Source organism: Tamandua tetradactyla, chromosome 11 (assembly GCF_023851605.1).
Source record: "Tamandua tetradactyla isolate mTamTet1 chromosome 11, mTamTet1.pri, whole genome shotgun sequence".
Classification (NCBI taxonomy): domain Eukaryota; kingdom Metazoa; phylum Chordata; class Mammalia; order Pilosa; family Myrmecophagidae; genus Tamandua; species Tamandua tetradactyla.
The window spans coordinates 89,935,819-89,947,216 of NC_135337.1; positions in this window are offsets into that span (position 1 = coordinate 89,935,819).

Sequence of the window (11,398 nt, forward strand, 5' to 3'; positions counted from 1 at the left end):
ATGGAGGGAGAGCATTGGATTAAACCTGAAATTTAGAGACAGAACCAGCTGGCTTCATTTCTAATCAGGGCAGCCTCCTTAAGTCCTCTGGATGCCCATGGAGGTACAGGAGGGTGTCCAAGACTCACCTGCGTACTTCCTGGAGACCAGCTTTGCATGCATTTCTCAAAAATTTACAAAATCACTCTCTGAAAGCAGAGCCTCCCATGATAGACAGGGAAGCCTCAGGAGGGTGCCCCCAGCCCAGCCATGGTCCTCTGTAAGCCCCAGTTGCTGGATGCACCCCCTGAAACTTTTTCTAAATTCCTCTCTTAAGGGAGGGCTGGGCAAGGCCAGTTGCTGAAGCCTAAAGAGGGCTCTCTGTGCCCACTGGCTGTCCTGCATTGGGCCCTCCAAGGGTAGGGGCATGGGGGCTGGTCTGGGTGGACACTGCCCTGTCATTGGATGCACCCCCAACGACATAATACATACTTAAGGTTATCCATATGGGGAAGGTGCACCAGCCTGGGCCAGCCATGACCCCCTCCCATGAAAGTGTTTAAAATTCTTTCTCAAAACAACCAGACCTAGTCTGGACCAGACAGAGAGGTTTCTAGAGAGCTCTGTGGGAGTTCCTATTTTAGGCATGTTCCCCCCCCCCCCCCCCAATTTTTCCAAGTCCCTCGCTGAGGAGGCAGATTGGACCTGGCTGGCTAGAGAGGATAACGCAGACCTGGCTATTGCCCACGTGGGTTCAGTTGTTGCCTGAAAAGGTCCCACTCCATTGGCAGTGTTCTAGTTTGAAAGCTGCTGGAATACAGTATTTGAAAAATGGAATGGCTTTTGTAAAAGCAATTTAGTAAGTTACAGGTTTATAGTTAAGGAAGTGAAAAAGTCCAAATTAAGACACCAAGAGGTTACCTTCACTCAAGAAAGGCCCATGGGTCAGGAACCCCTCTGTCAGCTGGGCAGTCACGTGGCTGGCATCTGCTAGTCCCTTGCTCCTGGGCTCGGTTGCTTTCAGCCTCTGTTTCTGTGGGGAACACTTTACTTCTCCAGGCCTGGCTTTCATCTTGGGGCTTCCCTTGGACCGCTCCAGTATCTGCCTTGCTTAGTATCTCATGGCAATGTCTGGTGGGCTTCAAGCATCTCCAAACATCTGTGTCTTTGTTCTCCAAGAGCCAGAATCTGTCAGCTCTGCTCTGAAGTTTCTGTTGGCTTTCTCTCTGTAGGTTCTGGCTCTCCCTCCAAAATGTTTCCTTTCTTAAAGGATTTTAGTAAACTAATCATGATCTACCTGGAGTGAGTGGAATCAAAAGCTCATACATCTCTGGGGAAATAATCTAATCAAAGATTCCAACCTACAGTGTTGAATTAGGGCCAGTTCTGGGGTCATCCTGAGAGAGACAAGGTTCAAGGGGAGGGGGTTCAAATGCAGCCTACAACCCACACCGGCCCCGAATGTGGGAATAGCCTTCCAAAAATGTTTCAGAGGAAGCACAAAAGAAGCCCAAACAGAGTGCCACTGGCTCAGTAATGGAATGTATGCTTTAGTTTGCTAAGCTGTTCAGAGTAGATGCCATGAAATGCATTGGCTTTAACAATGGAAAATATTAGCTTGCAAGCTTAGTGGGGTTTTTGTGGGGGGGAGGGTGCATGGGCAAGGAATTGAACCGGGGTATACCACATGGCAGGTGAACATTCTACCACTGAACCACCCATGCACCCAACCTTAACAGTTTTGAGGCTGAGAAAAATGTCCAAATCAGGGCAACATCAGGCAATGCTTTCTTCCTGAAGACAGGCTGCCAGCAATCCTGGACTCCTCTACCTCATGGCAAGGCACGTGGCGGCACCTGCTGGTCTCAGACTGCTCCTCTGGGTTTCATTGCTCTCAGCTTCTTGCTTTTTTTTTTTTTTTCCCCCATCTCTCTCTCCCCCTGTATTCATCCTGTTTATAAAGAACTCTGGTTAGACTGAGGCCCACGCTGGGTCACACTGTACCTGAAGTAACCTATTCGAAAGATCCTATTAAAATGGTTTTATACCCACAGAGTGGATTAGTTCTAAGAATACGATCTTCTGGGTGTCCATTCAGTTTTTCTTTTAACTTTTTTTGTTGTATAGTATAACATATATACAAAGCAAAGAAATAAAAAAGCAATAGTTGTCAAAGCTCTCTTCAACAAATAGTTACAGGACAGATCCCAGAGTTTGTCATGGGCTACCATACCATCCTTAGATTTTTTCCCTTCTAGCTGCTCCAGAATAGAGGAGGCTAGAAGGCTTAAATACATATTTTTTAATTATCAAACTATAGACTTTCTTCCCTTCTTTTCTCTTTGTGAAAAATAACATATATACAGAAAAGCAATAATTTTCAAAGCGCAGCACCGTAATTAGTTGTAGAATGTATTTCAGAGTTTGACATGCATTACAATCCCATAATTTTAGGTTTTTACTTATAGCTGCTCTAAGATACTGGAGACTAAAAGAGATATCAATTTAATGATTAGGCATTCATATTCATTTGTTAAATCCTATCTTCTCTGTATAACTCCACCATCACCTTTGATCTTTCCATCCCTCTCTTTAGGGGTGTTTAGGCTATGGCCACTCTAAATTTTTCATATTGGAAGGGTCTGTCACTGATATGGGGTAGGGAGATGGAACTATCTGATGTTCTGGAGAGCCTGGGCTAAGTTTCAGACTTATCTGGACCAGGGACCCATCTGGAAATTGTAGGTTTCTGGAAAGTTACTCTAGTGCGTGGAACCCTTGTGGAATCTTATGTATTGCCCTAGGTGTTCTTTAGGATTGGCTGGAATGTTCCTGGTTGGGGGTTGGCAGGTTATGATAGGTAGCAAGGTCTACCTGAAGCTTGTGTAACAGCAACCTCCAGAGTAGCCTCTTGACTCTATTTGAAGTCTCTCTGTCACTGATACTTTATTAGTTAGATTTCTTTACCCGTTTTTGGTCAGGATGGAAATAATCCCACGGTGCCAGGTCTGGATTCAGCCCTGGAAGTCATCTCCCACGTTGCCAGGGAGACTTTCACCCCTGGATGTCATGTCCCACATAGCGGGGAGGGCAATGATTTCACTTGCAGCATTGGGCTTAGAGAGACTGAGGCCGCATCTGAGCAACGACAGAGGTCCTCCAGAAGTAACTCTTAGGCATGCCTGTGGGTAGTCTAAGCTTCTATGCTACCTACATAAGCTTCACAAGAGTAATCCTTGTGATCGAGGGCATGGCCCATTCATTTGGGTATCCCTAAAGTTTGACACAGTATCAGGGGATTCTCTGATGGTAAGGTTTAATAGTTCCATAGTCTTTCTCTCTTCCCTCAAGGGACTTTACCAATACTTTTTGATTATCTGTTTAATATAATCTAGGATGTATCCAGGCATTACAACAATCTATACAGGATTAAAGGACCTCTTTCTTTTTCTTTTTTTTTAATTTTTTTTATTAATCAAAAAAAAGAAAGAAATTAACACATTTAGAAATCATTCCATTCTACACATGCACTCAGTAATTCTTAGTATCGTCACATAGATGTATGATCATCATTTCTTAGTACATTTGCATCGATTTAGGAAAAGAACTAGCAAAACAGCAGAAAAAGATATCGAATGTTAATATAGAGAAGAGAATTAAAATAATAATACTAATAAATATATATATATATAAAAAAAGGAAAAGAAAAAAACAAAAACAAAAGATACAAATAAACAAACAAAAAACTATATTTCAGGTGCAGCTTCATTCAGTGTTCCAACATAGTTACATTACACTTAGGTATTATTGTGCTGTCCATTTTTGAGTTTTTGTATCTAGTCCTGCTGCACAGTCTGTATCCCTTCAGCTCCAATTACCCATTATCTTACCCTGTTTCTAACTCCTGCTGGTCTCTGTTACCAATGATATATTCCAAGCTGATTCTCGAATGTCAGTTCACATCAGTGGGACCATACAGTATTTGTCCTTTAGTTTTTGGCTAGACTCACTCAGCATAATGTTCTCTAGGTCCATTCATGTTATTACATGCTTCATAAGTTTAGTCTGTCTTAAAGCTGCATAATATTCCATCGTAGGTATATGCCACAGTTTGTTTAGCCACTCGTCTGTTGATGGACATTTTGGCTGTTTCCATCTCTTTGCAATTGTAGATAATGCTGCTATAAACACTGGTGTGCAACTGTCCGTCTGTGTCTTTGCCCTTAAGTCCTTTGAGTAGATACCTAGCAGTGGTATTGCTGGGTCGTAATCCATTCTGCCAGTCTATGTCTTTTGATTGGGAAATTCAGTCCATTAACTTTTAGTGTTATTACTGTTTGGATAATATTTTCCTCTACCATTTTGGCTTTTGTATTACATATATCATATCTGATTTTCCTTCTTTCTACACTTTACTCCATACCTCTCTCTTCTGTCTTTTCGTATCTGACTCTAGTGCTCCCTTTAGTATTTCTTGCAGAGCTGGTCTCTTGGTCACAAATTCTCTCAGTGACTTTTTGTCTGAGAATGTTTTAATTTCTCCTTCATTTTTGAAGGACAATTTTGCTGGATATAGGAGTCTTGGTTGGCAGTTTTTCTCTTTTAGTAATTTAAATATATCATCCCACTGTCTTCTAGCTTCCATGGTTTCTGCTGAGAAATCTACACATAGTCTTATTGGGTTTCCCTTGTATGTGACAGATTGTTTTTCTCTTGCTGCTTTCAAGATCCTCTCTTTCTCTTTGACCTCTGACATTCTAACTAGTAAGTGTCTTGGAGAACGCCTATTTGGGTCTATTCTCTTTGGGGTGCGCTGCACTTCTTGGATCTGTAAATTTAGGTCTTTCATAAGAGTTGGGAAATTTTCAGTGATAATTTCTTCCATTAGTTTTTCTCCTCCTTTTCCCTTCTCTTCTCCTTCTGGGACACCCACAACATGTATATTTGTGCGCTTCATATTGTCATTCAGTTCCCTGATCCCCTGCTCAAGTTTTTCCATTCTTTTCCCGATAGTTTCTGTTTCTTTTTGGAATTCAGATGTTCCATCCTCCAGTTCACTAATTGTATCTTCTGTCTCTTTAGATCTACCATTGTAGGTATCCATTGTTTTTTCCATTTTTTCTTCTTTGTCCTTCACTCCCATAAGTTCTGTGATTTGTTTTTTCAGATTTTCTATTTCTTCTTTTTGTTCAGCCCATGTCTTCTTCATGTCCTCCCTCAATTTATTGATTTGGTTTTTGAAGAGTTTTTCCATTTCTGTTCGTATATTCAGCATTAGTTGTCTCAGCTCCTGTATCTCATTTGAACTATTGGTTTGTTCCTTTGACTGGGCCATATCTTCAATTTTCTGAGCGTCATCCATTATTTTCTGCTGGTGTCTGGGCATTTGATCAGATTTCCCTGGGTGTGGGACCTGGCTGATTGAAAGGTTTTTCTGTGAAATCTCTGGGCTCTGTTTTTCTTTTCCTGCCCAGTAGGTGGCGCTCGTGGCGCTCATCTGTAAAAGATGCTGTGGCTCCTTTAACTTGCCAATCCGAATCTCGCAGTCGGCCCGAGAAACTGCGCGTGGAGGGGGGGTTGCCAGCTGCCGCGGCTTGGGGGAGTGCCGGTCCAAATTGCCCAGCTGGCCTGAGACGCCAAGCGTGGCGGGAGGGCCCCGCTATCCAACGTTCCCAGTCAGACCGGGGAGCCACGTGCGTGGAGGGAACCCCAGTTGCCAGCCGCCCCGGCCGGGAAAATGCGCACCCCTCGGGTATCTCACCGCAGCGGATTCTCCCTGCCCGTTCAGCCATTCCAGAATGGGGTACGCTGTCTTTTTGGTCTCTGTCGTGGCTCCGGGAGCTGTTTCGTATTGTTTCTGTTTCTTTAGTTGCTTTTCTGGAGAAGGAACTAAGACCCGCGCGTCTTACTAAGCCGCCATCTTCTCCGGAAGTCCCTAAAGGACCTCTTTCTTATTCTGTGCTCCCTGTGTTTCATTTGTTCAAATGAGCAATACAGATAGGTTGAGTTAGATTATGCGTTACAGAAAATTTCAGTTCCAGACCAAATAAAACTTTCTTCCTTTGGTTTCAAAGAGAACGTGTGGTTCTAAAATGTAGACACTGTCTTCCTTACCCCTGTGTTCTGAATTACCTAGGCCCCATCCTGATTGGCTTCATTCTCATTAAATATCTTTAAATATAACAGCCTCGTGAAATCCAGAAATATTAATCACTACTCCAGACTTCATGTGTCTGCTCTAAAAGCTTATGATCTAGGCCCCTGTTTTCTTATCAGCATTTTCTAAAGGTGACCACATCATTGTTGTTCTTTTGTTGCTGTTTTATTTTGCTTCACCAAATGTCCCACATGTTCATTCCCATCGTTGCATGCCTCATGATGTTGTTCCTTTTTGTAGCAGCAAAACCTTTGTTCATAAGTATACACCATCCTTCGCCAATCTACTTCCCCGTCAGTGCATCCTTCAGCCACCTGCATTCATCGGGCATCATGTAGAGGGCCCAAAGTCCACAGTCCATCAACACTCTCAATTTTAGATAATTTCATTGTTCCCAAGAGAAAGAAAAACAATAAGCACACCCTCACCAAATAGGAAATCTAAGCCTTCTCTTAACTCTTGTCCCTCCCCCATTATTCACCTCTGCTGTTGCTGTGGTCGTGCTGATGGTTTCCTTTTGAACACAGCTCATGGCATGCAATGGCAGTCTTCCTCCTGTACCCTGGACTTAAACACTCTTTGTACATGAATCATATCTTTGAAGTAATTCTTGCAAGAATGAATTCATATTTCTAGTGTGAATCAGTGAAACACGTAGGTTTATACAACTCCTTTCAATCTCGTTCGTCTTCAATATGGTTATATCACTTAAAGACCCACTAGAGAACCACCATCAGTCCCATTCATGCCTTTACACTGGAGTTCAACCGCATTAGCTAACCGTTCACCCATCTCTAGCTTCTATGTATCTCTAAGTTCCCTACATTCTGCATTATAAGCCTCTGATTATACCTTTATGCTGGTCACAAAAATGGAGTCATACAGTATCTATCCTTTTGTGTCTGGCTTATTTCATTCAGCATTACGTCCTCAAGGCTCATCCACCTTTTCATGTGCTTCAGGACATCATTTCGTCTTACTGCTGCATAATATATGTATATACCACATTTTGTTGATCCACTAGTCTGTTGATGGGTATTTGGTTTGTTTCCATGTTTTGACAATTGTGAATAATGCTGCTATGACCATCAGTGTGCAAATGTCTGCTTCTGTCATTGCTTTCAGCTCTTCTGGGTATATACCAAGTAGTGCTATTGCTGGGTCATGGGGAAACTCAATATCTCGTCTCCTAAGGAACCGCCAAACAGTCTTCCATAGTGGCTGCACCATTATACATTCCCACCAGCAGTGCATAAGTGTCCCGGTTTCTCTGCATCCTCTCCAACACTTATAGTTTCCTGTTTGTTTAATAGCAGCCATTCTTGTAGGTTTGAGGTGGTATCTGCATTTCTGCTATAGTCAGTGAATATAAGCATCTCTCCATGTACTTTTTTGTTTGTTTGTTTGTTTGTTTTGTTTTGGGGGGTGCATGGTCTGGCAATCGAACCCTGGTCTCCCGCATGAAAGGCGGGCATTCTAACCACCGAACTACCCATGCACGCCTTCTTCATGTGCTTTTGAGCCATCTGTATTTGCTCTTCAGAAAAATACCTATTCATTATCTTTAGCCCATTTTATAATTGGGCTGTTTGTTCTTTTGTTGTGGAGTTGTATGATTTCCTTGTATATACAGGAAATCAAACCTTTGCCCAATATCTGATTTCCAAATATTTTCTCCCATTAAATCGGCTGCCTCTTCACCTTTTCAACAAAGTCTTTCAAGATGAAGAAGCATTTGATTTTGAAGAGGTCCCATTTGTCTATTTTTTCATTTGTTCCTTGTGCTTTGGGTGTAAAGTTTAGGAAACTACCTCCTATTACTAGGTCATGAAGATGTTTCCCTATGTTTTCTTCTAGAAGCTTTATGGTGCTAGTACTTACATTTAGGTTTTTTGATCCACTTTGAGTTAATTTTTGTGTAGGGTGTCAGATAGGGGTCCTCTTTTATTCTTTTGGCTATTGATATCCAGTTCTTCCATGCCCAATTATTGAAAAGACTATTTTGTTCCAGTTTAGAGGATTTAGAGGCCTTGTCAAAACTCAGCTAAGCATAGATTTGGTGTTTTATTTCTGCACTCTCAATTCAATTCCATTTGTGCCAGTACCATGCTGTTTTGACCACTGTGGCTTTATAATAGGGTTTCATTCCTATGTACTTGATTCTTTTAGTTGCTGTTTTGAATGGAATTTTTTCCTTAACTGACTCCTCAGTTAGGTCATTGCTTGTGTATAGAAACATTACTGATTTTGCCCATTAATTTTGTATCCCACCACCTTGCTGAATTTGTTTATTAGCTCAAGTAACTTTGCAGTAGATTTCTCAGGATCTTCCAAGTATAGTATCATATCATCTGCAAATAATGAGAGTTTTACTTCTCCTTTCCAATTTGGATACTTTTATTTCTTTGTTCTGCCTAATTGCTTTAGCTAGAACTTCTGGCACAATGTTGAATAATAGTGGTGACAGTGGGCACCCTCGTCTCGTTCCTGATCTTAGGGGGAAAGCTTTCAGTCTCTCTCCATTGAATACAATGCTGACTATTGGTTTTTCATAGATTCCCTTTATCATATTGAGGTAGTTACCTTTGATTCCTATATTTTGGAGTTTTGTGTTTTTGTTTTTTTGTTTTTGTTTGCATGGGCAGGCAGGAAATGAATCTGGGTGTCCGGCATGGCAGGCAAGAACTCTGCCTGCTGAGCCACTGTGGCCTGCCCAATATTTTGAGTGTTTTTATCAGAAAAGGAAGTTGAAATTTGTTGAATCCCTTTTTCAGCATCAGTGAGATGATCACGTTCTTTTTCCCTTTCAATTTGTTAATGTGCTGTATTACATTAATTGCTTTCCTTGTGTTAAACAACCATGTTTGCATTCCTGGTATAAATCCCACTTGGTCATGGTATATATAATGCTTTTAATGTGTTGTTGTTTTTGGTTTGCTAATATTTTGTTGAGAATTTTTGCATCTATGTTCATTAGGGAGATTGGCCTGTAGTTTTCTTTTCTTATAGCATCTTTACCCGGTTTTGGTATTAAAATAATATTAGTTTCATAAAATGAGTTAGGTAGAGTTCCTTTTTCCTCATTTTTTTTGGAAAGTTTGAGCAGGATTGGTATTAGTTCTTTTTGGAATGTTTGATAAAATTCCCTTGTGAAGCCATCTAGCCCTGGGCTTTTCTTTGTAGGAAGATTTGATGACTGATTGATTCTTTTTACTTGGGATTGGTTTATTGAGATCTTCTATTTCTTCCTGAGTCAGGGTAGCTTGTTTGTGTGTTTCCAGGAATTTTTCCATTTCATCTAAGCCATCTAGCTTGTTGGCATATAGTTGTTCATAGTATCCTCTTATGATTTCTTTTCTTTCTTCAGGATCTGTGGTAACACACCCCTTCTCATTTCTGATTTTGTTTATTTGCATTCTATTTCTGTTTTTCTTTGTTAGTCTTGCTAATGGCCCATCAATTTTATTGATTTTCTCAAAGAACCAACTTTTGGTTTTATTGATTCTTTCTATTGTTCTTTTATTCTTCCATTCATTTATCTCTGCTTCAATCTTTGTTATTTCTCTTCTTCTATTTGCTTTGGGATTAGTGTACTGTTTTTTTCTCAAGTTCTCTCAGGTGTGCTGTTAAGTCTTCGATTTTTGCTCTTTTTTGTTTTTTAATGTAGGCATTTAGAGCAATAAATTTCCCTCTCAGCACAGCCTTTGCCACATCTCATAAGTTCTGATAATTTGTACTCTCATTTTCCTTCATCTCCAGATAGCTGCTGATTTCTTTAGCAATTTCTTCTTTGACCCACTAGTTGTTTAAGAGTGTGTTATTTAATCTCCATATATTTGTGAATGTTCTCATTCTTTGGTGGTTATTGAGATCCAGCTTCATCCCATTGTGATCAGAGAAAGTGCTTTGAATAATTTCAATGTTTTTAAATTTATAAAGACCTCTTTTGTGCTCCAGTATATGATCTATCCTGGAGAATGCCCCATGAGCACTAGAGTAGAATGCATATCCTTGTGTTTTAGGGTATAATGACCTACATATGTCTGTTAGGTCTAATTCATTTATCAAGTTATTTAGCTTCTCGATTCCCTTGTTGATCTTCTGTCTGTTGTTCTATCTATAGAGGACAGTAGTGTACTGAAATTTCCTACTATGATTGTTGAAACATCTATCACTCCCTTCAGTTTTGCCAATATCTGTCTCACGTACTTTGGAGCTCCTTGACTGGGAGCATAAACATTTATGATTGTTACATCTTCTTGGTGAATTGACCCTTTAATTAGTATATAGTGTCCTTCTTTGTTTCTTATGATGTCTTTACATTTAAAGTCTATATTGTCTGATATTAGAATAGCTACTCCTGCTTTCTTTTGGTTAAAATTTGTGTGGAAAATCTTTTTCCATCCTTTCACTTTCTTTTTGTATCCTTGTATCTAAGATGAGTCTTCTTGTAAGCAGCATATAACTGGATTATATTTCTTAATCCATTCTGCCAATCTATCTTTTACTTGGTAAGTTTAGTCCATTAACATTCAAAGTTATTACTGAAAAGGCATTTCTTGAATCCACCATCTTATATTTTCAATTTTAATTGTCAGATCTATATATTCTTTTCCCTCTTTCTAATTTTATCCTTTCAGTTATCCTTACTGGTACTCTTCAATTCGGTGACCTCCTCCAGGCCTCCCTCTCTTGTCTTTTTTTTCAGCTAGCAGAATTCTTTTCAGTATTTCTTGTAGGGATGATCTCTTGTTGACAAATTCTTTCAGGACTTGTTTGTGGAAACTGTACTCTCTCCCTCAGTTTTGCATTTGAAGTCTAATTTGTTGGATATTAGTATAACCACTCCTGCTCTTTTCTGGTTGTTATTTGCATGAAATATCTTTTCCCAACCTTTAACTTTCAACCTATGTTTATCTTTGGGTCTAAGATGTGTTTCCTGTAGACAGCATATAGAAGGATCCTGTTTTTTAATCCATTCTGCCAGTCTATGTCTTTTGATTGGGGAATTCAGTCCATTAACATTTAGTGTTATTACTGTTTGGATAATATTTTCCTCTATCATTTGCCTTTTGTATTATATATATCATATCTGACTTTCCTTCTTTCTACACTCTTCTCCATACCTCTCTCTTCTGTCTTTTCGTATCTGACTCTAGTGCTCCCTTTAGTATTTCTTGCAGAGCTGGTCTCTTGGTCACAAATTCTCTCAGTGACTTTTTGTCTGAGAATGTTTTAATTTCTCCCTCATTTTTGAAGGAC